This window comes from Pan paniscus, chromosome 11 (assembly GCF_029289425.2).
Source record: "Pan paniscus chromosome 11, NHGRI_mPanPan1-v2.0_pri, whole genome shotgun sequence".
Lineage (NCBI taxonomy): Eukaryota > Metazoa > Chordata > Mammalia > Primates > Hominidae > Pan > Pan paniscus.
Window position 1 is genome coordinate 72210798 of NC_073260.2, and position 16904 is coordinate 72227701.

At 37.1% G+C, this 16904-nt stretch overlaps 1 protein-coding gene across 2 annotated transcripts in view; it reads right to left on the reverse strand.

The window, feature by feature from the left end:
- The window catches only part of ALDH1A1 (aldehyde dehydrogenase 1 family member A1), a 179361-nt gene that overhangs the window by 124826 nt on the left and 37631 nt on the right, over nt 1-16904 (reverse strand). The window lies entirely within an intron of this gene.

Genomic DNA, 16904 nt, shown 5'->3' on the forward strand with positions numbered 1-16904 from the left:
CCAATGGAAGGAAGAACTCTAAGAGCTGAAATAAATAACTACTATGTTGGCTGAAACTGCTTTAATATTAATGAGAAAGTTGGGCATAGGGAAGACCATTCCTAGTGAAGCATTTTTCTATCTGTGTGTATTGCCTGGGGTGGGAGGATGGTGAAAATGGCCCTAAAACTACATAATATGGATAGAAAAGAGAGACAATGAATGAATAATAAAATATATCACATTTGTTTCTTGTAGGAAATAGCTGCAAAGAATCAGTTTGAAATGAAAACTTATTAAACCAGTGGCTTTCAATTTCTCTGGATTATGTCATAGTAAAAAAAATTATTTTCCCTTTCCATAGTGTACACAAGAGCAGACACACACTTAGGTGTATACACACACACTAAAACCAAATTTTACATTAATATTTACATTTACTACATATGACACCTTGAGATATTTTCCATTGTTTTATTTTGGTTTTTAAAGGCACTTATCATGACCTTATAATGAGTCAAACCCTCCTCTTTGAAAACAGTGGACTAAATAAAACGGACACATGTCACTATATATCAGTCCTTACTTCTTCTCAATGGGCACCATGGATTTTCCAGGATGAGGTCCAGAAAGTGTACAGTAGGATCTGAGATACAGTAAGATTCTTATACTATTAAGTTATAGTCAGAATTGGATAATTTCCTTATTTATTCTTTTTGATGCAATACCACTTTATATCAAGATGCTGTGCTTATTTTCAGGAGCTTCTTACTTTTACCAGTCAAGTCAATCATAATATTTTAAGAATACACAAACTGAAATTTTATGATGGAGGATATCCGGTGTAAATTTATGTTTCTATTTGTAGAACATGTTTGCATTTAAAGATATGCATGGCTGCATGTGGTGGCTCGCGGCCGTAACCCCAGCACTTCGGGGAGGCTGAGGCAGGAGTATCACTTGAAGCCAGGAATTTGAGACTCAGCCTGGGCAGCAAAGTGAGATTCCATCTCTACAAAAAAAAAAAAAAAAAAAAAACAAAAAAAAACTGGATGTAGTGGTGCACACCCGTAGTCCTAGCTACTCAGAAGGCTGAGTTGGGAAGATTGCATGAGCCCAGGAATTCAAAGCTGCAGTGAGCTATGATCGCACCACTGCACTCCAGCTTGTGTGACAAAATGAAATCCTGTCTCAAGTAAAGAAAAAAAAAGAAAAAAGAAAAAAAGGAAAAGGATACTCATGACCAAAACATCAAAAATAATTTACAGTATTAAGTGATTATTGCTTTAAGTTTCAATTTGCATGGTAATGGTGACATTAGAAAAAGTAGCCCAAGGCACATAGAATTTGAAAATACACAGGTCTCTCTTTAGGGCTCTTATGATTAATGTTGGCTCATGCTACTATTTTTTAAATCTACTTAGCTAACCTGTTGAATTTTGAAATAATTAGGAAAGTAGGGTATTATATAGAAATTGCCACCTATGCACAAAGCTTTCAGGAGTTGAATTTCTGGAATTTGATTCGGTTTATATTATGTTCTTTAGAAAATGTAAATTGAAATACTATAGAGTAAAACTGATATTTTCATATTATGTAACAAGTTTTTAAGACAGAAACCAAGACAGAAGCCAAATAAGCAAGTGAGGGACCATATAATTGGTGACACAAGACATACAAAATAGATTTAGATAAAGTTTTCCATCAGTCCAAATTTTTGAATTGCATTTCCCACGTAATAGATAATAAACATGTGGATTCTATAATGGGTTTATACTATGATGTCGTTTGATTTCCCTGCTCTTACATTCTATCATGTGGCAGAGGCTAGAGCAAACCTTCAGTGATATTTACAGAAACCATTAACTTTGTTAAAGATACCTTAGGAGAAATTAGTAATTGTTTGTGATGTTATGAGTGGAGGTTGAGAATGTAGTCTTGGGATTCCTGCTGAAATTCAAATCCTGGCCCCAACTTTAATTGGCTGTGCAACTGTGTAGAGCTATCTACTTCCATTGGATTTTTCTGACAAAAATGCACAACCTGAACCTAGTCATGAAGAAACAACAGACAAAGCCATATTTAATGGCAGCCTAACAAAGAATTAGTCTGTACTCTTCTGAAGTGTGAAGGTTGTGAGAGACAAAGGCTAACTTGCAAAACTATTCTAGATTGAAGGAGTTTATAGAAACACGACGACTAAATGCAACGTGCTTCTGCTATAAAGAACATTATCAGGCAAATTAAATAAAACAATATTATTTTATCAATGTTAATTTTCTGATTTTAATAATTATACTATGGTTATATAAGAGAATTTATTCATTTTTTGGAAATATACTCTGAAATAGAGGTAACAGGGTGGCATGTCTGTTACTTACCTGTAAAAATTTAGAGAAAGAAAATGATAAAGCTAAGGTGAAATGAAATGTTACCATTTGGGGAAATCGTTTGATGAATATATTCTTGCAAATATACCATTGGACCACAGTCAACTGTTCTTTAAAAAAATGGCCTACTCAGGAGGCTGAGGCAGAAGAATTGCTTGAACCCGGGAGGCAGAGTTTGCAGTGAGCCGAGATTGCGCCACTGCACTCCAGCCTGGGAGACAGAGTGAGACTCTATCTCAAAAAAAAAAAAAAAAAAAAAAAAGGCATAATTATACTGAACATAAAAAGCTCTTACTAAGGATTAAATGAGATAATGTATGCAATGCTGAGAATTCTAAAGTTTTGTGAAAAGGTGCACTGAAGGGCTTATTGGTGGTGGGGGTGGGGAAACACGGCAAGAGGCAGGCCGTTAAAAACATACTCTTCTTTGAAAGCAGAATACTAACATAAAAAATCTAAAATTCCAATAAAAATTTCAACACAGTTAAACCTCCAGTGGCAGTTTCACCCTTTGCAGCCTTTTACTGTGGGCTCATAGTTTCTCCTCCAAATGTAACTCAAAGAGGTCCTTCATTTTTAATGGAACAATTTCTTCAAAATAAAAAATAGACTTCTTAGTCACCACTTTAAAATTTTTAAACCACAAGAGTAACTGTCTTTGGAGAGTCTTCATGTGCACTCTTAGTTTCACCAAATAGCTAACTAGGTGGACAGCAGGCTATTGGAGGATTTTCAGGATTTAAGCTTTCCCCCCTCCTTTACATTTTCATGTACTGATAATGATTCTCTTTAACTGAGAAAAAGTTTACCCCTGCTTACTTCAAAACATTAATATGTTAGTGGAAATCACAAATTCAGTGAACCTACTTATTCTTTACAAAAAAGCACGATTCCCCTAGCAGATATAAGCAAATTTAGTTTATGGAAACATGTTTTATGTTAACAGACTGTATTATTTCCTAAGTAGGAATCTTAAAAAGCATAAATTTTATTAAGAGCACATGGTTAAACATGGGCAATTTGAAACTGGAATAGTATTATTAAGAAGTAGAATAGGCTCTAATTTGAGTCTTAGAAAAAATAAAATCATAATGGACCATCTTTTCCTGAAATGAGTGAGTCCTTCTTAGAACAGACGAATTAGATGTGTTCTTCAGTTTGTTTCCAGCCTTCTAAACCAATTCACTGTATTTTCAAGTGAAATCCAGACTTATTAGTGTAGTAACAGTAAGCACTCCTCAGGTCAAGTATTCTTTAAAATTGTCTTTATAAAAGAAGAGTGACTTTTATATTCATTTAAGAAAATTTCAAATATTCTAATGCTGCCATTTTAAAATAAAGGATTAAAAAAGAGTCTTGGTTTACTCAGCTCTAAAATGTTTAGCAGTAATACATGAATAAAGGATTAAGCTAAAAAGAAATGTTTTTGCAATCAACAAGAGGAGATGCTTGGAAAAGAGGTTTAACCACATGCCCAGTTTCTCTAGTTATTCCACAGCAACAGCTGAATGAGAAACATATAATATGTAACATGGAACTGTATTATGATGTTATAAACTGGAAAGGAAGCCCAATGTGTGCAGAATTTTTTTCAGTTGAGAGTTTCAGTCATTTTCAAATTCTGGTAATGTATACTTAACATAAAATGTACCATTTTAATATTTTTTAAGTATACAGGGCAGTGGCATTAAAGTGGCATGAAGTACACTCACATTGTTATATAGGCATCACCACCCATCTCCAGAACTTTTTTCATTTTCTCAAACTGAAGCTCTGTACCCATTAAACAATAATTTCCCATTTGCCCCTGCACCCAGCTTCTGGCAACTATCATTCTACTTTTTGTCTCCATGAATTTGACTACTCTAGAAACCTTATATAAGCAGAATCATACAATATTGGTCCTGTGATTGGCTTTTTCACTTAGCATAGGATTTTGAAGTTTCATTTATGTTGTAGCATGTGTCAGAATTTTCTTCCTTTTGAAGGTCGAATAATGTTTCATGGCTTACGGATACCATATTTTGTTTATCCATTTATCCTTCAGTAGGCATTCAGATTGGCTGAACATGGGTGTACAAATTATCTGTTCAAATCCTGTTTTCAATTCTTTAAGATACATGCCCAGAAGTAAAATTGTTGGATCATGTTAAAGAAAAAAATCGTTCTGAAACTTATGAAAATGGTAAAGAAAACTTTGGACTGTTGCGATAGGTGGCAAGACTATCGCCTTAGGGGAGAGAGAATACAGCAAGGACAGCTGGGTGTCCAGAGACAATCAGCAGAGTGACTGAGTCAGTGGACAGAAAATTACTAAGAGGACACATGAAGGTAAGGTGGTTCTTTCTCACCTGACTTAACAGAATTCTTGCTGAAGCCAGACTGTGGTGATCTGATATCAAATGTGGGGGATGAAGAACTTGATGAGATCCCAAGGGTGATCAGATATCAAGGGTGGGGGATTGTCTCTAAAGAGACTTAGCAGGACTCTTGCTGTAGTTGGACTAGGCAGGCCTAAGACAGGGCCCCAAAGATGAGAGCTAGTTAAAAAGAGGGCTGAAGAGAGACTAAAGTTAGGTCAGAGAGAGTCTAGTCAATTATATGTAATTCAATGTTTTAGTTTTTGAGGAACCACCATACTGTTTTCCACAGCAGCTGCATCGTTTTACATCCCATCAGGAATGAACAAAAGTTCCAGTTTCTCCGTGTCCTTGCCAACATCATTTATTTCCTGTCTTGTTTTTCTTTTGCTTTGATTTTTAATAGCAATCTTAATGGGTATGAAGGAATATCTCATTGTTGCAATTTTGATTTGTGTTTCCCTGATGATTAGTGTTGTTGAGCATTTTTTTCCATGGGCCTATTAACCATTTGTATACCTTCTTTGAAGAAATGCTTATTCGGTCTTCATCTGTTTTTAAACCAAGTTTTTATTGTTATTGTTGAGTTGTTAGGAGTTCTTTTTATATTCTGGATGTGAATTTCTTATCAGATATATTATTTGCAAATATTTTCTCCCATTATGTGGGTTGCCTTTTTACTCTGTTGAGAGTGTCCTTTAATACAAAAAAAGTTTGTAAATATTGGCAAAGGAGAAATTGGTCTATTTTTTTTTCTTTGTTCCCTGTGCTGTTGGTGTCACATCCAAAAATTCACTGCTAAACCCACTGTCATGAAAATTTTCACCTATGTTTTCTTATAAAATTTTATCGTTTTAGCTGTTATGTTTAAGTTTTAATTTTTGTACATGGTGTAAGGGTCCAAATTTATTCTTTTGTATGTGGATAGCCAGTTTTCTCAGCACCATTTTCTAAAAAGACTGTCTTTTCCCCATCGAATAATCTTGGCATTCTTGTCAAAAATCATTTGATAATATATGTGAGAGTTCATTTCAAGACTCTGTCTTCTATTCCATTGGTCTACACATTCTTTATGCTAGTACCACACTGTTTTGACTAGTGTAGGTTTGTGTACTTTTTGAAAAGAGGAAGTGTGAGACTTCCAACTTTGTGCTTCTGTTTCAAGTGTTTTAGCTCTTCAGGGTCCCTTGTGATTTCACATGAATTTCAGGATGGATTTTTCTATTTCTGCAAAAACACCATTGGGATTTTGATCCATGAACATGAGATGTCTTGCCATTTATTTGTTTCTTATTTAATTTCTTTTTGCAATGTTTTACAGTTCTCGATGTGAAAGTTCTTCACCTGCTTAGTTATGTTTATTCCTAAGCATTTTCTTCTTTCCAATGCTATTGTAAAATAGAATAGAATTGTTCTCTTTGCTATGGTCCTATGTATTAGATACAGAGCATATTAAGCTAATAAACCGCATCACAAACCAACACATGTGATTATGATTTACTTGACAAGCCTGAACACACATACATGAAAAATTAAAGAGGAATTTATTAGTACTGCCTTCACTTCTTAAAAATCACGTCATGCATGTTGTTTATTATTTAAAATGTAAATGAACATTCAGTGAACTCCATGTTGTTATTGTTTTCGTCTTCACTTTCGATGTGTGCAATGTTCATTGGTAATTTTTCACATTACTAATGTGAAATTTACCAAAATAAAAAATATTTATAAAAATTATATTATAAAAAATAAAAAATGGTTGAAAGAAAATGTTTGTGGTTTGTAGAAATTGAGACAGAGTAAAAAGTTTAGCACAGTAGAGCATATGCCACAAATCAAGTGTTGTTTATCTGAAGGCAAACTTATTTGTGTGATTTCTGCAATGGAAAAATTGGAGTCGCCAAGGAATGAACTAGGGGGTGTTAAATTAAAATTTATATATCGTCGTAGATAAGTGACATAAAAGAACTCTCGAGCTGAATCCTTATAACTTAAAAAGTAAAAATTTGGTAATATTTTATATTTTTAAGAAAAGTGGCTGGGTGTGGTTGCTTACGCCTGTAATCCCAGCACTTTGGGAGTCCAAGGCAGATGGATCACTTGAGGTCAGGAGTTTGAGACCAGCCTGGGCAACATGGTAAAATGCCATCTCTATTAAAATTAGCTGGGCGTGGTGGTACACACCTGTAGTCCCAACTACTTGGGAGGCTGAAGCAGGAGAATTGCTTGAGCCCAGGAGGTGGAGGTTGCAATGAGCTGAGGTTGTGCCACTGCAGTCCAGCCTGGGCAAAAGAGCGAGACACCATCTCAAAAAAAAAAAAAAAAAAAAAAAAAAAGAGAAGAAAAATGAGAATTTCCTGTGTTGTAGAATAAGAATACTTTTTTTCCTTACATGAATTATCTATTTCAAATGAGTACATTGATAAAACTTATCATGTGATTTTCAATATTACGTTTCCCAATATAGCAGCAGCAACAATATTAATAAAAATAGCAATCATAACTTCATTAATTGAGACCCTCTTATAAGTCAACATTTGACATATACTTTTCTAGTCATCACAGCAACTGCAAATGAGAAAAATGAAGAGATTCACAAAAGATAGATGAGTTTCCCAAAGACAATCGGCTAGGACCATGCTATCTTTCCTCTTCTATATACTTTGGCATTAGTAATCCCCTATTTCCTTTTGATACCACCATGTCTATCATACAAGCATGACAAGACAGGCTTGTTGGTCCCATTTGTATTTTCCCATTGGTTTGAAAGCTAGTGTACAGAGACCACACTTTCCTCTTAATATAGAGGCTGGTCATGTCAGAATCCATTGTGTGTCAGTAGCATTTCCTGGGAATCTATGTGTGTCAGTATCATTTCCTGGGAAGGTTTGCATACTACTAACTTTGTATCTTCAAATAATGTTAAGAGTTTTAGCACTGAACTATGAGAACTACACAAGCAATATTACAATAAGGAAAAATAAGTGAACCGTTGTAAGGACAGAAATGGACATACTGATAAAAACTCTGATTTATAGAAGCATGACTTAAAAATCAAAGTAGATCAACATTTTATTAACAGAATAATATATGCTCACTGTAAAAAAAAAAATCAACACAAGCAAAGTATGAAGAGAAGGTAAATATCTTCCCAAATCTCTTCATGAACACATGAGAACATGCCTCCAGATATCATCTCTTTACAGATATATGTGTATGTGTTTGGGTGCATGTATAATTTTATATAGATAATTCCTTCCTACGCATGTGGTGTGGTGTCTACTTTTTTACTCAGCAAAGTGGCAGGGACATCTTCATTGTTATAAATATTGAGATAGTGCTATCACTTTTAATGGATGCAAAGTGTTCTTTATGTAAAATGCTATATTGAAAGAAACATAGGTGGTTTTGAAATTTCACTGTCATACTCAATGCCACGATTAGCTTTTGTGTGCATGCATTTTAATTCCCTTGGCTAATGATCTCTTCAAGATAAATTCCAAGATGTTGGATATTTGGGTCCAAGGGTAGAAGCATGATGTTACAGTACAAACCTGTAAGCTACTCAGTTAGAAAAGTAGAAACGTGTTGTTTAGCTACTTGTATAGATTTGCCAACCTGTATATACAAATACCTGTAACATGTAAGGAAGAAGTCCATTTTTATTTTTCTATAAGATATTACTGAATAATTATTGAGTTTTTCTGAACAGAATAATGTTCTCTCAAGGCTTTGTGGTCCCGTTTCGTTATTGACATTGTTGTCTAACACAGGCACCAAGTATAACAGGCACAATTATTACCTGTTCTCAGAAGTTCCTGATAGAAGTCATAGTAATCCACCAACAAACTGTAAATTCCATTCTTCCTCAATTCAGACATATCAGACACCAACAGAATGGCAGGCCAAAAAAGTTATTCATGGACTCATTAGTTCCTGATCCCAGATATAGACAGCCAGATTACTTCCAGAGGAGGTTTTTGTTGACAAACATTCTTGGCACATTCTTCCAAAAAGGTATCATTCTGAGGAATCTAGCCTGAACACCAAAACAGTAGCATAAAACTCATATTTTATTGTTTTCTTTTCCTATATTTCAGCCCCCAAATAGTTATCATGAGGCTTAGCTTTCATCATTCCACATCCTAATTTTTAACAATTAAAAAATGGTTGGATCGCAGCAGAGGCAAAGAAACAAAGGCAGCTAATATCTGCCATACTTCATTCACGTATGATTACCTTTAAGTTCTTGCATCAAACTCTATTTCAGTTATCAGAATTGTAGCAAATGGGTTTTTTTCTGTATGCATATCGAGCAAGAGGGATTAAAGCTGCTTTTCTAAAAGGAGCCAATACGGGTGGTCTATATTTGAGACTTTATGAGTATCTCCTACTCACTGTCAAGAACACTGCTGTGTGTATATGTGGGAGGTATTTATGTGTGTTGTGATAGAGGAGTGGACTTGGACATATGTGCATGTGATCAGGATGGAGGGGCAATGCTAATAAGTAATGCAAGTCTTCTGTATACAGAAATTTGATACATTCAGATACAGACATTTGTGTCTGTAGAGTTGTGGCTTTTATGATTGCCATTTTGATAAGACAAAAGGAGAAATATTAAAGTTTCTATTTTGTGGGGAGAGGTAGTGGCAAGTCTTTCCACAGCATCTTCTCTAGAAAATCTTTCTTCCTATTTTAAATGCAAGATGTATAAAATCCTTCTAGTATCGTGAGAGTCCAGACTTCCATAGCAGAGCTGACTGCAGGGGGCAGTCAGTTTACAAATATGCCAAATATCATTATATGGGCAGCATTGCCCAAAAGAATATATTTAGTTTGGCACAAATGCCTAGAGAGCTGTTTTTATTGGGTTTTCTGGAAATATATCCAGAATGGAAATTTTTATGTCAACATTTCATTGAGAACTCTCAAAAGATACACTTTCGAGGAAATAGAGAAAGCCAATTTGGGCAGAAGGTGAACACAATCCACAAGGTATATGTGGGTGCAACCAAAGTCTTAATCCATTTTCTAAGGAGCTGTGGAGCTGGAATGAGGCTTCACAGCTTCCTTGGACTGAATCAAAACATCAGGGCCTTGTGTCTCTACATTCATCATTGCTGACTGTAGGCCACCCAGAAAGAAGGAACATCTTGAGGGAGGGAGTGTTCTAAAACCAAGAGCAAAATTTCCTGAGATGCAGTTAAGAACCATCAGCAGCAGAAATTCCCATCAGCTGCCTGGATATATATGTTGACCCTGAAGAGAAGATCTCGGCAAGACACCACAGTATCCACTCCAACAGCCAAGAAAGGAAAAAGGGAGAAAGTAGGGCTAGGTTTCATAGAATCAAGTGTGTCTCGAAGACTGGTGTTTTCAAGTCTACAATGTAGAGTGTAAGGACATCCTAGGCAAAGGGAACATTGAACACTACAGCATAAGGACTGGTAAAACTTAAAAATGTGGACAAAATTCTAGACCCGTACTGACTAAGAGGAAGGAGAGAGAATCAAAGCAGATAGTACAAGATGAAAGTGACCCAATAGCAAAAGATGACACTGGAAAGGCAGGTAAGAGTCAGTCACAGATGAAAATGAATGAAATTCAAAGCACTGTGCTTGCTAGAGGAAGTGAATAAGCAATGTGATCAGATTTGTTCATTTGAAAACTGATTAGACCAGCAGAGTGGAGTATGACTGGGGAGAGACTAGCAGCAAACCCACTAGATCTGAAGCATGGCAGGCATGTTAGTTACTCCCAATATCCAGCCTACCTGCCTTCCTTACTAATTGCCCTTTCTTTTCTTTGCAGTGGCAGTATTGCAAGCCAAATACTTTATCATCCTATCTGACATGATAAAACTTAAGCAGAAGTCTACTGGTGGTTTTGTGGAAAGCTCAAGTGTCTTAAGTGATAGAATGATACAGATGGGGCTGACATGGACTTTTCCCCCTTCTTTTGTTTGGAACACAGATAATGATGGCTAGAACTGCAGCAGCCATATGGCAGCCAAAGGGAAAGGTTTAAAGAATGGCAGAGATATCACCCCAAGTGTCATGAAGGTACTGAACCAATGGAAGCAGTCACCCACATGTAGGCATTTTGTCATGTAAGAAAGATAAATTCTATTCATTTAAGCCATTTGTTCTTACTGGCTGCTGAATGTAATATACAAAGCTATTAAAATAGTCCAGAAAATATTTGATGGGGACCAGATCTAGGTAACAACAATTGGGAATAGAAATGCCAGGACAATGAGAAACATGTAGATGGCTGAATCCACAAGACCAAGTCACTAGCTGTGGGTTACAAGGGAGACTGAAGACTCAGGAATCACTGAGATTCTGATTTAAGAATATTTTTTTCCATGTTCACCTCCTGCCATCTTGTATCTCACCTTATTTCTTAACCATATTTAGTTCTTTTGAACCCCTCTTCCTTTTAAAATGTTCTTCTCTGCTACATTGCTTCATTCCAACTTCACCTAGTAAGCTCCCCTTTATACTTTAAATTTACTTCAAATATCACCTTCTCCTTAAAGTACCGCCCACTTAATCCCTAAACGTAGAATATTCCTCTTCTGTGGACAAAAACTACTATTTTTGAATGATTATCATGTGCCAGATATTAAGTGCTTTACAGAGATCAAGTAATTTTTATTCTTTTAACTACTCTCTGAGGCAGGTACTGCTAGATGTATCTTATATGACAGTTTCTTATATGAGGTCACATCAGTAAGGATGGTTATTGTTTACAGTAGAAGCTTCAGGTTTCAGCTGAAGAATTCTCCACTAGAAGGTGGCACAATCGAAGGCAAAGGGCACAGATATTAAAATATTTGGTTTTAAATCTTTTTTTCCGCCACTTACACACTGTTAGCCTGAACAGATTTTGTAACTTCCCCGGGCCTCAGAATTCATCATATGTAAAACAGAGAAAAAAATAGCAATCCCTTCAAAGGTTGGCTACGAGAAATAACTGAAATACAAATGACTTTAAAATGCCTAATGCTTGTAAGCACACAATAAACATTAGCTGTAACGATTATTATCGTGGTATGGATTTTCCTCTTAACCAATGGGAATGCAAGGCAATTCTCATTACCCTCTCCTATCAACCCTTTTAAATAACACATTATTAGTCAGCTATTCTCAGTTGTCTATAATATGGGTATTTGTGTAAATAATTTGATAGAGCTACCTAATATTTATACATTAATCCAATGTGCGGTTAATTACATTAGAGGAGAGACTTCATGAAAAAACATTAGGAGTAAAACTTTTTTTTTTTTTTAGCAGTAGCTAAGTATGGCATGATTAAATGTCAATTAGCATAACGTCTGCCAGTGGGTCAGAAAATTCCTGTGGTTTGTCGGCTCTTGTCAGATTTTTTTGGTTGTGTGACTTTTGAAGTCTAGCTATTTAGAAACCCATGATATTTTTTTGAACCTGACACCAAGTAACACAGTAGGTCACGGCCTGAAAGTTACCATGGAGGGAACATATTAGGTTGAGCACTCCCCTTGGGGGCTGGCTTTCTCCCCTCTGTGAGAAAGTACTGACTACCATTGATTATTCTTGGGCACTCTTATTAAATCTGACCTTGAAACTCAGAATATTTAGGAAGCCAAAAACTTCAATGCTAAAAACAAACAAACAAAAAAGTCTATTATGTAATAATTTGCAGACACCCTGACAAGAAGGTGGTCCAAAACCACAGGTCATTTACCCAGTTACACAGAAAACCTTGCATTATGTAGAAAAACTGGCATTTATCCAGATTGGGCAAAAATGCCTTGGTGCAGATGGGAATATTTACTCAAACCAAAGCTACCAATATTGCACTCAGAAGTTAACTGTTCTAGTTGTGGAAATGTAGGTCTGTCTGGTTGGTGAAGACTCCTGATGAATCTACCAAACTCATCTGAGAAAGTGGACCTATGTTCCCTTTATTTTGTGTTTCATCGATCCTCCTGCCCCTGAACTTGCTGACCACTCAGAGAGCTGCACACATTTTCCTGGTGCCAAAGTCCAGTTTGGAGAAAAGGAATTCAAAATTCACATCACAGCAACGTCTCTGTATCACTCCTCCCTGTTTCTCCTTCCCTGCTCCTTGTTATACATCTTTCTATCCTACCTTCGTTTGTTACCAGCAATTTTAAAATGATTTCATCTTTCCATCTCCCTTCTTCTGTCTTGCTTTCTTCAAAGATCAATTTCCATCCTACTCCCTCCTACAGAAGCCTTTGCTCCAAATGCCTTCCCTCTGACTCCACTCACAGTGGAATCTCCCAGCTTCCCAGACCCGATCCTGGCCACAAAAGCCTCTCTACCCCTCTCTCCTGCTCCCAGTGCCCTTGATCAGGCTCCAAACTCCTTCCCACACAGGTCAAAGGTCCACCCCTCCTCCCCTGTCTTCTAGGAAGGGGTGTTCTCACCAGGCCTTTCCCTCCAGGCAAAATTCTGCCCCTGCCTGCTGCTGCTGCTATGGAAGAGACTGTTTGTGTTTCTTAGGACACACACAGCTTTGCCAAAATCCTTCTCTGTCTTTTGGTTCCTGCACCGGATTCCTCACACTGACCCACAAGATTTCTGGGCACAGGTGAGCCTTCCAAGCTGTAACTGGACTGAGTGGGTTTGCTGAGACTGTTGGATGATTATCCTGTCAAGTAGTTTTCCCCTAAAAAAGTCCTCAACTGGAAATGCCCCATAGTCACATTGAAAAGCTTTTGAAAAATGCATCCATCTCTAGAGATTTTGATGTAATTGGTCCATGTGGACACTGCTATTGTTTAACACCTCCTGAGGGAAGTCTAATGTGTGTGTCTAGACTTCAGATCACTACAGAAACCTTCAACCTATGTATGTCTTTCTCACCAGGCTTTTAAAAAAATTGCTTAAAATTCTCTTTGAATCCTTGGTGGTACAGCAGCCCACGCTTGGGGAGCCTCACATCCCCTGTCCTCTGCCTGAGTTTATCCTCAAAACACCAGGAACAGAATGTGCTTCAGTGCTTTCCAAGAATGTTGCTGAGAAAGTTGGCAAAGCATCTGAGCCTGGTAAATCGCCAAAAAGAATTTAGTAAAAGAAATGAGAAGAGCCCAGGCTGAGGAAAAAAATAAAATACAATCCAGGGTGATCACACAGTTACTTACATTTGTTGATGAACTGCTAACTGTTCCAGAGACTCTGGAAAAATAGTATTGTTGGGCAGTTAACAATGTACATCACACTTGGCTTCTGCCCTTCTTTTCCTTTTAGCTTTCATTATTGAAGTCTGGAGCTGGCCTTAGACATCTTCTACTCTGACGTGACCATTTTACAGATGAGGAAACTGAGGCCAACAGAGATTGTAATTTAACAGAAATTCCAGGGCTAAATAGAGGACAAGAGAGGCTGGAAACACAGTCATCTTTCTGAGTCCAGTGTTTTTCCAGCCACACATACCTCCCACCTACTCACTACTCAGCTTTGGAAATGCAACTGATTATTGTCAATGTAGAAACTGGCAGTTTTTTGTGTATGCTCAAGAGAAATTGAATTTTCTCCTGGGCAAGCACTAGATGTAAATAAGTGGTAATTTGTTATTAAGCTCAAAGTGGGAAATAAATGGGAAAAAATGACTTTATCTCTCTAAGTCTCCCCATAGGAGGATGATTTATTACCTCCCAGAGATGTGAGTTTTGAAAGACAGTGCAGACTTTGTTTACTGCTATATCTGCCACATGGTAAGATTGCAGTTAATGGTAGTTTTTCAAATTGTGGATGTTACATTGATTAGGTACTCAGCTTATTTTTTCTAAGTTTAAATGCGTATTCAGGGTTTTTTGTTTCCCATAAAAAAATTTATCTCTCAATTTTAACTCCAAAGATTATCCCTTAAAAAACAATGCCAAGCAAATTGCTGTACTTAGCCACATTTTATCCATGAAGCTTAGAAAGATTAAATAAGGCCAGGCGTGGTGGCTCACGCCTGTAATCCCAGCACTTTGGAAGGCAAAGACGGGTGGATCAGCTGAGGTCAGGAGTTCGAGACCAGCCTGGCCAACATGGTGAAACTCCATCTCTACTAAAAATACATAAATTAGCCAGGAGTGGTGGTGTACGCCTGTAATCCCAGCTACTTGGGAGGCTGAGGCAGGAGAATCGCTTGAACCTAGGAGATGGAGGTTGCAGTGAGTGGAGGTTGTAGTGAGCCGAGATTGCGCCATTGTACTCCAGCCTGGGTGACAAGAGCAAAACTCCATCTCCAAAAAAAAAAAAAAAAAAAGAAAAGAAAAAGAAAAAGAAAGGTGAAATAATTAGATAAGACACATTAATGACAATGTGTTTACTTGAATATTAATAGTGGGAGCTATTTATGCTGTGTAAGGTCTTTAAGATAAATATGACTTTGATCCTAGGTTCTTTTTCTAGGAGAACAAATTGGAATAGTTTTTACCACCCTGTCACTTTCATCTGAACTGGAAGACAAATTCATTGCTATTTGCAAAATAATCTTTCAGTTTATTAAAATTTATTATTTTTAAAGCTTAGAAGAAACGAAGTGTTGGTCTTCTCAAAAATCAAAGAGAGCTGGACATTTACACTAGCCAATGAGTGTATCTATCAGTGCTATTTGTCTCTGTAAGTAATTTGAGAAGTGTGAACAGTTTAGTTGTGTTTTCTTTTAAGAGAGAGGAAATACTAAATTTTCCTTTCTAAGTCACTAGGCTGCTTTCTCCATTGACTTTCCTCTTCTGTCTATAGTTACCATAAAATGCAATAGTTAATAAAAATATTCTGCATGGATATAAAGCATTACTGTTATTATTATTTTGGTTAGGATCCTCTTGGTCACAAGTAGCAGAAACCAGTTCTAGCTAGTTTAAGTGGGAAATAATTCAACCTAGAGACAAGAGTGTACCTAGGTCTCCTGAAGGTAGAAGTGGTGAATGTAAGATCATGAGGCCTCTCTTTATCTTTTATTTCTTTCCTTTCTACTTCATTTATTTTTCCAACATGCTTTCTTAGGTCCACCTGATGGGTGAAAGACCACCAAATCATATCTTTGGAACTTAGATTTTATAGATCTAGCTGCCCAGAGAAAGGATGATCTTTCACAGTCCCCTTCCCTATTCCTAAGGAGGATTTATCTTGGGCTAGTGGCCCATTCTTGGATTAACCACCCATGGTCATAGAGCAGAAAGAATTGAGAAAGTCACCCTAATAAACAGCCTGGGAAGTCCAAGGACAGAGGGAGTAGGCAAACAACCAATTAGATATCCGTTAAATGGCTGGTAATTCACAAAGTACTGTTTTGTTTTTTTTTTCTTTTGAGACAGAGTTTCGCTCTGTCGCCGAGGCTGGAGTGCAATGGTGTGATCTTGGCTCACTGCAACCTCTGCCTCCCAGGTTCAAGTGACTCTCCTGCCTTGGCCTCATGAGTAGCTGGGATTACAGGCACACATCACCACGCCTGGCTAATTTTTGTATTTTTAGGAGAGACTAGGTTTCGCCATGTTGGCCAGGCTGGTCTCGAACTCCTGACCTCAAGTGATCCACCCGCTTTGGCCTCCTAAAGTGCAGGGATTACAGGTGTGAGCCACTGCACCTGTCCCCAAGTACTTTTTAAAAAATAATAATCTGATTTGATCCACAGACAATGACAAACTACTCTGCACCCAATTCTCTTATAGCACTTTCCACTTTCTAATCTTATTTTTATTTACCTGGTTTCCTCCTTAGTCTGTGAATTTTTGTTTTATATTCTTAGTGCTTGATATTAGGGGGTGTGGAAAACATTTACTGAAAGAACGTGACTAAATCTGTGAGGTAGGATAGTTAGAGGAGAAAACTGGGATTCACTGAGGTTAAGTGGAGGCACTGAGGTCCCCCGAATGAGTATAAAGTCAGCTGCTGGAGCCTTAATCCTTTTCCAAGTCACCAGACTGCTTTCTCCATTGACTTTCATCTTCTTCTGTCTATGGTCAGTGACTCACCTTGCAGGATTTTGGTCTGGTGATTAGAACTGTGAAAAGAATCAAATTAGGATAAAGATGCCATTCATTTTGCAAGAATTTGATTTTGCTCTTTCAGTGCATCAGGTAAGAAGGGCTTTCAACTAGTCTCAAAGAGTCTGTACTTTCCCCTTAAATGTTCAAAGGGAGAGAGGCTACTTAGTATATGTCTAA